This window comes from Eubalaena glacialis, chromosome 2, assembly GCF_028564815.1.
Source record: "Eubalaena glacialis isolate mEubGla1 chromosome 2, mEubGla1.1.hap2.+ XY, whole genome shotgun sequence".
NCBI lineage: Eukaryota > Metazoa > Chordata > Mammalia > Artiodactyla > Balaenidae > Eubalaena > Eubalaena glacialis.
In genome coordinates this window covers 186,359,682-186,371,258 of record NC_083717.1, presented here as the reverse complement: position 1 = coordinate 186,371,258, position 11,577 = coordinate 186,359,682, and the positions used below count along the sequence as shown (strand labels likewise).

At 46.1% G+C, this 11,577-nt stretch overlaps 1 protein-coding gene across 1 annotated transcript in view; it reads left to right on the top strand.

Annotated features, from left to right (window-relative positions):
- Positions 1–10,824, top strand: part of SYNE3 (spectrin repeat containing nuclear envelope family member 3) — a 105,060-nt gene extending 94,236 nt beyond the window's left edge. Inside the window, exons 18-19 of the transcript XR_009699448.1 lie at positions 9,268–9,369; positions 10,549–10,824. The gene's annotated coding sequence lies outside the window, so the exon portion shown is untranslated. The remainder of the gene's footprint in view (positions 1–9,267; positions 9,370–10,548) is intronic.
- Positions 10,825–11,577: the final 753 nt, after the last annotated feature.

The following is an 11,577-nucleotide window of genomic DNA, read 5'->3' as shown; positions in this document are numbered from 1 at the left end:
CTGACCAGCTAGCTATTCATGTTGGCTGGACTGGTCTGGTTAATGCACGGTGAGCCAGGCGAGGGCATGGTGGAGTGTGTGTGTGTGTGTGTGTGCGTGTGTGTGTGTGTGTGTATGTTGATGCCGTGTCCATGGGCTTTGTTGTCAAAAGCAAACTAAATTTTTGTCATTGTTTAAAATGTTCTATTATGTAAACAGTAGACACAGGGACCATATCCACTCCCATCGTATTATTTGTGATTGTAAAACACACATTTGCAATAAGTTAAGCTTTCTGGGAAGGCAAGCAGAGTGGGAGCCAAATGACTGTCTTGGAACATGTGTGTATTATCTTGGTTCATATCAAGTCCAAAGCCGGCCGAGAGCCTTCCCTGCCTTCCCTGCTCGGGAGGGAGGGACTCTAGTTTCTTGTCAGTGCTGTGTTTTAAAGTCACGTGAAGTTTTCATCCCCTTTCTGTTGTTCAAGTTGGAAATAGCCATGTTCTCAAAGATGGTTTGACGTTTTTGCTATTGCTTTATGTTTTCTAAAACGTATCTACTTTATGTTTGGAAATAAAAATCTCTATTTTGGCCTATGAAACATTGTGTGGTTTGGAAGTTCTTTTTCTGAGGGAAAAGGGTTTGTCTGAAGAGGTTGTAAGCAGAAAGACGCCATGTGGCTAAGGCCGACTCGTTCAATTCTCACTTCCGGGCAGAACGGAGGCCCGTTTTTTTCAGGGGTTGAACTCAAGGCAATTGTGTCTCTCAATCCAATGTGAGCATCAAATCACCTGGGAAGCATCTTCATAAATTTTGCCAGCATCTCCCCAGACCTCCTGGGTCACAGTCTCAGGGGTGAGGGCAGGCCAAGCAAATTTTGGAAATTCCAAAATGCGTTCTGAGTAGAGAGATGGCCCCAGATAGATCCAGGCAGCGGGGAGGTAACAGGAGGCCCGTCTGACACTTTGCTCCCACACCCCTCCCCAGATCAAAACCCCACTGTGATGGTTTGTTTAACAAACTGTTCTTAGGTTTGGGGATCTGGTTTCCCAACTGACTGCATTGGATGCTGCAGCGAGGGGACAGCAGAATCAGGAGAAGGGGAATCCCATGCCCAGGTTCGAGGAAAGGTCTAAGAAACCAGCACGTGAGCCCAGTTAATGAAGGCTCCTAACTAGGGCCCTGGCTTGCCAAGAAAAGGAAAATTTAGGTCCAGAATCTGCTGACAAAGGCACGGATGTGTACTCTTCAGTCTAGAACACGTTCCATGAGAAGGATTTAAAACAGAAAGGGTCTGCCTCTTGCATAATGTATTCCCCAAATTTAAAAAATCTGCCATTTTTTAAATAATGCATGTAATACTTTTTCTAATCTGTTATCTTAAGAAAACTTCCTCACCTTTTGGGAGGAGAGAGAGAAGGACACCTCAGGCAAGAAGTGATGTGTCTGCAATCCCTTACCCCTAAAATGCTGGGATAAGGTAGAACAAGGTTCTAGACTCTGCCTCAGCTTAAGCGGCATCCAGAACTGTGAGTGAGAAACACTTGGAACTTTCTAGATTCAGGATCAGATTCCACTAAACATGCCCTGGAGTTCGACATTGTTGAAATCACTAGCTGAGGTTTTTTTTTTCTTCATCTTAACACACCTTACTTTAAATTTATTTTTTCTTTTTAAAAAAATTTTTATTGAAATAGAGTTGATTTACAACGTTGTGTTAGTTTCAGGTGTCCAGCAAAGCGATTCCATTATAATACATACATATATATACACACACATATATTCTTTTTTAGATTCTTTTCCATTATAAGTTATTACAAGATATTGAGTATAGTTCCCTGTGTTATACATCTGAGTTTTTGAGTTGGTGGAGCAGCTCTGCAGACAAAGATCAAAGGATATGACTGCAGCAAGAACAACGTTTGTTTGCTACAAGGAATTTACAGCTGGAGGAAGGGAGTCACCAGGCATCTCCGGACCACTGACTAAAGTCTCAGCGTAACACCACATGCCTTCAAAGAATTCTTGTAGTCATATGGCCGGGGATACGGAGGCCCCTCCCTCCTAATTAGTTGTCCAAAAAAATAAAGCATATCCTCTGAAGGAAGACAGAACTTTGCCTGCTGGGGTCCTTTGCCCCTTAGGTGAATATGGAATTGGTCATGGTGTTGCTGATTCTAAGCTTTAATTCGTATAATGGAATAGTGTGCCGGGCATCGTCTATAGTAACTAAGCACGGTGTACCTGTTTATTTCTACAACAGAGACATCAAATCTTGGGTCAGAAACTTCAAGTGTTAAAACACTGACTCAGTGGGAAAACTAGATTCAGTCTCCTTCATTTTAATTTCGCACCTTTGGGGGAATCCGACCCACTGTGAAAGTTATATTAAACACACATACGGTTTCTAAATCTTTACAGAGCTCTCTCTCCTACTCCTGGCTGGGTGATTAACTCATTTTTATGACTATGGATTTTTTTTTTTTTTTCACAACCAGGCATGCTATGGAAGTAATTATCTTACCTCTGTTTTCATCTGTGGCTTCCAAGCCCAGCCGTGACATGTTTAATAGGAGAGATTCATCATCTTTCGTGGAAACCCCTTGGTGGGAACATTACTCAGCTACTTGGCCTTGGCCTTTTCTGTCACTGTCTCGCCAACCCTGGCTCGAGCTGCTCCTGCAGTGACCTTTCTCCACTCTGCTTCTCCCAATCGTGCATCAAGAGGGGCCACTTGTTTGGGGCTTCCATTGCTGGGATTTTGTACGGCCGTTGCCCTCTGGCATGCATCCTGGTCCCTGCTCCCGGCTCTCACTTGGTCTTCACTGTGGCTTCTGCTGTCAGTTTCTAACAGGAGGGCTCCTCTACCAATGGGCATCAAGGGAAATTGTTCCAAATTGTCCTGCCGCACAGCCCCTTTCACTTGGAGAGTGCGTGGTTCCCGTCCTCGAGCATCTGCAAATAATGGAGGCCCTTCTGCTTTGGAGTGAGGTGATGGGAAGACAAAAAGTAAAAATTTTTAAAAAAGGAAGCCAAATGGAATTTGGTATCCTGGACTGCATCCTAGAACAGTCAGAGGACATTGGCCCAAAACCCAATGAAATGCAAATGAAGTCTGCAGCCCTGTTAATAAATCTGTGCCAGGGTTAATTTCTTGGTTTTGACAAATGTCCCATGGTGACGTGAGATGTGAGCCTTAGAAGAGATCAGGTGAAGGGTGTGTGGGAACTTTGTGCTCTTTTTGCAATTTTTCTAAAATTTTTCCAAAATAAATTTTATTTTTTAAAATATAGATTTTTATGGCCTTGGAAAAAAAATATGAGTGTTCGTTTTTGCCCTTTACTTGCCCCCTTAAAATAGGGTGAATCTGTTCTCGGAGCAGGATTGGAGTCAGTCTGATCTATGTTTGGCTCCCAGCAGCCGCATCTCCAAGACAGTGGACCTTGAGAAAGTTCTTCAATCTTCCCGAATGATTCAAAGGGCTATGGTTGTTCACAAGGATGAATTCACCAGGATGAATGAGACAGTCCTGAAGAGCTTGCACAGGGCTTGGCACAGAATGAACACAACAGTGGGGGCTATTTATTCAACTCCCATCCCTGCGGCTTCCTCAGTCACGCTAGGCAGGTTCAGGAGAAGTGTCTTGTTCTAGCCATCTGAACTTGGAGTTTCTAGAATACTTAGTTTGATCCCAAAGTACTGCCTTGCAAGCACCGCTAAGGGTTTGGGGTGTCCCCTGTGGGCTTGCAAGTGTTCTGGGGATACTTGTTGGGGGAGATTCTAGAATCAGTCAGGGTTCAGTTGCAGACAACAGAATCCACTCTAACTAGTCTGAGAAAAGGATTTATTATGAGGTATTAGGTGGCTTACAAAATTGTTGGAAAAGATTGAAGCAGTAGGCTGTAGTCTGAGATTCCAGGAGTAACTCTGGCCCTACGGCCACTCTGCCTCTTCCATGAGGGAGAAAGGGGCCCTCACCATGGTAAGAAGCTGCCAGGCCAGGAAACCGCTGAGTGAAGAGTCTCCTTGTCTCCACGGCCATCCTCAGCAGCAAAACAAATACCCCATGTCAGGCTGTCTCCTCGGTGCTTCCCTTCCATCCTGAGAGTTGTGCGGGAGAATCTGAGTGGGTGAAATCTAGGTCACATTTGGAATTGGCAGCAAAGGAGTCAGGAAATGTCATTTTAGCTTTACCCTTTCTGCATTACAGGAAGGCATCTTGCAAGGAGTTTAATGAGTGATGAATGAGCAAAATCCATTCGATGCCCCGCAGTCCACCCCTCTGGAGACTTAATATCTGTGCACACTCCCATTTCCATATCTAAACTTCCAAATAGAAACCACAGCACGAATAATAAGATCACATTCCATGTATTGGAGCTACCTCTGTACAAACAGGTGCATGCATAGCAGCGTGTCACTAGTCAGCTTTTTTATTTCTATGCTCTATCAGTTTTCTTCAGTTTCATTCACAATCTTGCCTTGATGTTCTGAAGTCTGCAAATTAAATTAAAAGTTAAAGCACCCCCATCCCTGCCACCATGCCCACGTGGTTCATGAGTGGGCACCGGGGTAGCTGGGGAAAGAGACTGTGTGACGTCCACGGGATGGACTGCCTTGTCCACCTATCAGGAACCTCTTCTTCATGGACAGACTTTTGGTGAAAGTTTCTAGATACCACCCACACTCTTACACCCGAGATCCACTCCGAAAGGGCTACCCACAAATCTCTTCCTCAAGCCTCTTTGTTATCAATCCCTAATCTTATTCTTTTCAAGCCCTTGATCATCCTTAAGTCAAGTTAAGAATTAAGGAAAGAATATTTAAGGAAAGAATATTATTGAACTCCTACCAAATGTCAGGTATAAATGTGAACAAAACACTAACTTCCTGCCTTCCTGGAGCTTACTTTCTAGTACAGGCTGCTGCCCACCAATCCATGTAAATCTGTACTCCCAGCCACTTCTCCCAAGCAAAATGGACCACAAAAAGGTGCAGCTGAAACACTTGTGTGGGACTCTCCCTTCCCCACTATCTTTCATCACCAGCCTTCAGCAGGGTTATAATCCTATAGAACTGTACTTCTGGCTGGTTCCATCATATCATCCAAGGCCAAACTCTTTACTCCAAAGATAACTGGTCATATGGGCCTCCAGGTGAGGCCATAGGGGTGTGGGTTGAGGGAGAGAGGGCTGTGCAGGTGTAGGTGCCCTGGGGTGTGAATCACACATGCATTAGGCTCATAGGGGGACCAAATTAGACAGTGGGCAAGGCCTTCGGGCCTGGGCACTCATCCAGCAACTGGACAATGGCATTGGGATCAGACATTGTGTGACGGATACGTGGGACAAGCAGCTGGTGGGCTCATGACCACCTGAGCACCGCCTCGCCATGGAATTTCTCTCCATTGACTCATCTTGTGTTGCTGAGATGCAGCCCCTCCTCTGAAAACACTCCATGATAGAGTTTCCTACACCAGGGGCCTGACCTCCCAATTCCAAAAGCCAATCTGTGACCGTTGTTTTGCACCTTCTCATGCAACGCCCACCCTTGTTCTTTGTTCCCTGTTCCCATCTCTCTTCCACTGGCTCTGACCCTGTTGTCTGTGGTCCAGTTTCTGGTTCCATAAATTCAGATTCGTCTGTCTATTTGTTCTGATGTTTATATCCTCCAGAACAGGGGCTAGCCTGTGAGTCAATTTCGGTTAATGATTTTTAAATTTTTAAATGGTTATCTGTTTAAATGGTTATGTAAGTACCTCCATAATATCTTCAAGTTTGTCTCTTAGCCTGTTAAAACCTAAAATATTTCCCATTTGGCAATTTAGAGAAGCATTTGTCAACTCACGCTTATGGTATTCCTTGCACAATTTCCCACCCAGCCCCTCCTTGTATCTGAGCTGTTCACCCCCACCAGTCCCACCCAGGTCCTTCTGTAAGACCAGCTCCCTGGCAGGCTGGCCCTGAGCCCCCTGAAGGGGATCAGGGAGAAAGCACATTGGATCAGGCATCGGGAGAAATTGCTTCCAGCCCCAGCGATGGCCACCAACTTGCTTTGTGACTCTTGGCAACTCAAGTTGCCTCTCTGCTCCTCGGATTCCCTCACTGTCAAGTGGGGATTTGGGTGTGAATGATTCTGGAGATCGCCCATGGCAATCTCTTCAAACCATCCTTCACATCATCACGAGGAACACACGGAGAGAACAATGCACCAGGCAGGGTCCAGAACCTCCGGATGGAGCCCACGATTCATCCTTCATGCCGGGGCCGTGGACGATGAGCCACGCAGACACACATGTACACACACACACACACACACGCTACACACCCTTGATACATGCACACACTTGCACATATACGCCACACACACCTGCAGGCAGCATATACATACCACACACGCACCAAACACATGCTTAGATGCACACATATACTCACACCACAAACAGACACATACAGATGCAGACACACACCATGCACAGAGGCACACACCACACCAACAGATGCACAGACCCACATGGACACACGTGGCTTTTCATGGGTTGTTAAAGTGGGAACCCCACTGCAGTTCTGGGGCACATCCCTGGGGGGAGCCCTCCTTGACTCTCAGCCCAATTAAGTCAGCTCTTCAAGAAACCAGAAAATTAAATTTGGGGCCATTTCTCTGTTCCAGATATTGTGCATAATTTGAGGATGACTCTGGGCACGGAAAAGAGAATGAATGGACTTCTGTCTCTTTTTTTAAAACTGGGCTTGAAAAGAAAAACACTGCTGTGTGGGTTAAGGAGCGTTTTGGTGGGCGAGGTCCGGAGGGCTGGGTCCCGGAGCAGTCAGAGCCGTGAGCACCCGCCAGCTTGCCTGCTGGGGTCGGGGAGGGGGTCAGAAACGCAGGGGCTATAAAGAGATTGCATTTAATTAAAGAAACGTCTTACAATCATGATTTTGCTGAAAGGTATGTCCAACCCCGACCAAAGGCTCAAGGGGCCAAACACAAAACGTGTAGTCAGATTGCTAGAAAACCTCCCACAAGTTATATTTTAACCTGTGTCAAAACCCCAATTGACGCAGGAGTTGGGGAAGTGAGGGAGGGAGGCCTTTATTTGATGGGTCATGCATACCAGGCTTAATAAAATGAAAATGAAATAGTCACATTTTGCTTGACACTTTTACACACATTATTTGGTTCTTCCAAAAGACGTCAAAGGTATTATTGTGTCTAACCCCGAAGGCTATTTATTGGGTATAGAAGAAAGAACAAGACCTTAAGGTTAATAGGGCAGAACTGGAGAATCTTGGACAAAATCTCTTAGCCCAGAGGTATCTGATAGGTTACTTGAATGACTGCCCAAAGCACTGTGTTAAGAAGGGCTCTGAGGGTGTAATTAAGCAAAGAGCTCCAAGATCTCATGGAGAGGTCTACCATGGCGGGGGTGAGGGGGGTTGGTTATGGGAGGGGATGGGGGGGAATCATATTTGCATTCTTTTCTTAAGCCTTAGTTTCTTTACCTGTAAAAGTGAAGGGATTGCCCTCAATCTGGCCTCATAAACTCATGTGCACGCAGAATCCAGACAGGAAGCCCAAGTGAGAGACTAAACAAAGTGTAAAAGATGTCGTGAAGGAAGGTTTTGGGGACGCTGTCCGGTTGTTGTCATGTGGGTATGCAAGCTTTGGGTCCCTGAGTCTGACAGTTTCGAGATCATTCAAGATTTCAGATTTTAATGTTTAAAAAGAAATACAATTTTTAAGTGGCAATTAATCTGAATACTTAAAAAATACCTGTGCAAACTGTGTGTGTGTGTGTCTTTCATCTGGATGTGGCCCCAAGACTTCACTTTGCATCCTTTGGTCTAAATAGTCCCAAAGATTCCTTTTAGTTCAAAACTTCTAAAAGTCTGTGTGGAATGCAGAGCCACAGACCATGTGCATGTGATACGTTTCTCAGTGGACCCATTGTTCTAAACCTGGTCCCTCATCCACTTGGCCTGAGATCAATTTGAGCACCTACTACGTGCCCATCACCAAGCTTTTACATACATTATTTCACTCCAGCTTTACAATGGCTCTTCCAGCTAGCTCCTCTCTCGTTTTTTGTGACAGAAGACACAGGCTCAGAGAGGTTACAAATTTGCCTAAGGTTGCACAGCACATAACAAGATTAAAATTTACTCCTTGGTGATTTTTCAAGCTTTTGGGTTTTTTGGGTGGAAATTCCCTGACCTAGTCAGCACTAGTGGAAAAACACTCTTTGATAACTGACACAAAGCTAGCAAGGACTTGAACGCAATGTCACATCCGGATGCACTGTGCGTTTCCAGTGCTCAGACGATTGTAACTTGAGCCTCTTCAGTGAATATCCCTGTAGGCGTTATCAGGGCTGGGCGGGTACCAGAGGCCCCTGGGCAAGCAATCCCTTGGCTTCCTTCCAGCCCATAAATTGTCCTAAACGGCCTCCTGGTTTTGGCTGTTGGTGGAAGGTGGGAGACATAGGGAGGCCCTGAAAGGCAGTGTCTTTCCCATCTGTTCCACATTACGATGCTGTGAAATATTTCATGCTCTCCATTGTCCCAACAAATAAAAGCAGAACTAATCTCTTTAAGGTTCCTTGACTGACATCACTGGTGATTAAGCAATGTAGTTATTTTCCCATAACTGAAGAGGACTGGTTCTTCAGGAGGTTTGGAAAGAGAATAGGCTCTCACCCACAAAGCTGAGTGGGAAGCCTCCCGATGCTGACAAGGTAGAATAAAATGACATCTGTAGAGATGGGGGTGGGGATGAGAGAAGCTTTGCAATTGTTTCAGCCTTGGAGATGAGACTTCGAGGAGACGAAAGACTTTCTGGATGTCCATCCATCTGCCCACCCATCCATCCATCCGTCCACCCATCCATCCATCCAGCCATCCAGCCAGCCAGCCAGCCTTTTAGCCCCATTGCTGGAAGGGGCCCACAAGCCAAGGGATGCACATGGCCTCTAGAGGCTAGAAGAGGAAAGGAGTTGATTCTCCTCTAGAGCCTTCAGAAGGAACACAGCCCTGCTGACACCTTGATTTTAGCCCAATTTTCAAACTTACTTTTAATTTTAGTAAGATTATTAAGCTAACTGTTAAGATAAAAATAATCTGTCTTATTTTAAGCCACCAAGTATGCGGTAGTTTGTTACAGCAGCCATAGGAAAGTAAATCACAACCTCACAGGAGCATTAAGTGACCTAATAGATAAAACGCACAGTGCCTGACACATAGCAAGTGCTCAAAAAATAGTTTCTCTTGTTTTTATTGTTACCACTTTTAGGACGTGCTATCCTCCAAGGAGCACTCAGCCTAGTGGGGGACAAGAGCACATGCATAACTTGATAAGACCTGGATAAATGGAAGATAAAGAGAAGCCCTGAGGGTGAGTAAGCGTTGCTGCCTGAGACTAGCCATGGGAGCTCCGGGGCTACAGAAGGGCGAGGGGGCGCCTTATCCTCTTATCCTAATGTCATGGGTGATGCCTGAGTATCTTAGCCTGATCCAGAGCAGCTCGCAGGCCTGATGGAGAAAAGAACTCTTCATACTCTGCGGGGGGGCTTCTTTCTGGGCAAACCATCCATCCACACTCCCTGCAGTTTACAATGCATTCCTTCATGCGCTGACATATTTAAATCACCTTTAATCCTCAAAATAATCCTCTCTTGTTTCCTAAGCACTATTTTTGTTTCAAAGTGGAAATAACACGTTTTTTTTCTGATTAAAAATGTAATGCATGATCATGGAAACAAATCTGGTAGACCAAGAAGATGCAGTTCTGTTATTTTCTAAAACAATACTCGCTATAGATGGATTGAGCGTCCCGAATCATCACTCTCCCTCTATCCTCTCCCTCGGGCATGTCACTTATCAGGACCCTCCCACTCCCACTCTGGCTGGGTTGCCGTCCATGCCTTGGTTCTCAGCTTGGCCAGGTGACTTGTTTTGACCACTGGGATGGGAGCAGACGTGATGGTAAGCAGAGGCCTGAAGTACTTGAACCTCTGCCATCTCCGCGGGAACATGCCTAGGCTAGCCATCTGGAGGATGAGAGTCTTGCGGCCAGGGTCCCGCGTGGTTCCAGCTGACAGTCAGCTGACATTGGGCCTGTGAGTGAGCCTAGCCAAAACCAGAAGGACCACCCAGCTGAGCCCAGTCTCAGTCACTGACCCCGCATATGCACGGACTATATAAATGCTTATTGTTCTGAGCAGTTGGGGGATAGTTTGTCACATTCCATTATTGTTGTAATAGATGATACAGAATAATAATTACAACAACTACCAATGACGTGTACTGAGGACTTATTATATGCTGGGCTCGGTACTAAATCCTTTTTAAACATCAGCGTTTCTTACCGACACACCTGGGTGATAATCACCTAGAAGCTTGTCAGAATGTCCCAGAGCCCCAGTTTAGTCTTACTTAATGAGAAAACAAACAAACAAACAAACAAACAAAAACCTAAGGGGCCTGGGAACCTGCATTTTAACCATCTCTCCCTTTGATTCTTGTGCACCCTGATGTCTGGGAACCATTAACACTCATCATTATCTCATTTCAGCTTCACAGCCTCCCCACAAGGCAGAGATTCTCATGCCCATTTTACAGACGAGGGAAGTGAGGTTCAGAGAAGTTACTTTTGCGAGTTTGAGGTGGAGCCAGAACTTGAACCCAAGTGTCGTGACAGTCAAAGGTAGGCTCTCCATCAGTCAGCACACACCACCATGGGGTGGCTCCGTGCAGCCCCGCCCTCTGCCTGACATTCTGGGGCCACCCCTGGGGACCAGGGATCAATGTTGTTCTGGGTCGCCCTGAAGCTGGGCCTGCTCTGGGCAGAGGTAAGAAGTGTCAGGGGATTGATGAAGCTGGCTTTCTTTACTGAACTGGAAATTGCTGTTAAATAAAAGCATAAATGTTTAATTACCTACAGTGACTACTCTTTTGCATAACGATTTGGAGTCCAGCTTCAATATAAAGTGGGCTTAACACAGACACAGCACTTGGGTTCACGTCCAGTGCCTCCCTAACTGAAGGCAGCTGTGCCCTCCCTGCAAGACTGGCTTCCCAATCTGCCCTGAAGAGAAGAAGCCGTTTACTGTTTTATCCTCACCTGCGGTGCTTCCAGGTGATGAGAAGTGCCAGGTACCTGTCTACAGCCTTCTGACACCACTCATGGCTCCGAGGTTAAAACTCTCACCTCTTTGCTATGAAAGACCCTTCAAGAAAACAGCCCCCACTGCCAGAGGTGAGAGGTGCTGGTGACACGGTCCCTCCTGCCGTTGGTTGCTCCTCATCGGTCCCCGAACAGCAAGTTTCCGGGAATACTCTGAACTGTTCTCTCCATCACTCAGAACCCTCTGCCTAGATTTTCCCTCTTCTAAGTTCAGGGCAGAAGAGAGGCAGTCACCTTGCACGACACCCATCTCTGCCTGGCACAGGAGGGCTGCGTCTTGCCCGCCTGGGATGCTTTTCCTGACCTGTCCATGAAATGGTTGTAGGCGACAGATCATTTCTCGGGAGAGCTCTCTAGCGTTTAACACTCAACCCCTCCTCTGAGAACTATTTCTGGGGAACCTGCTATTTCAAGGGG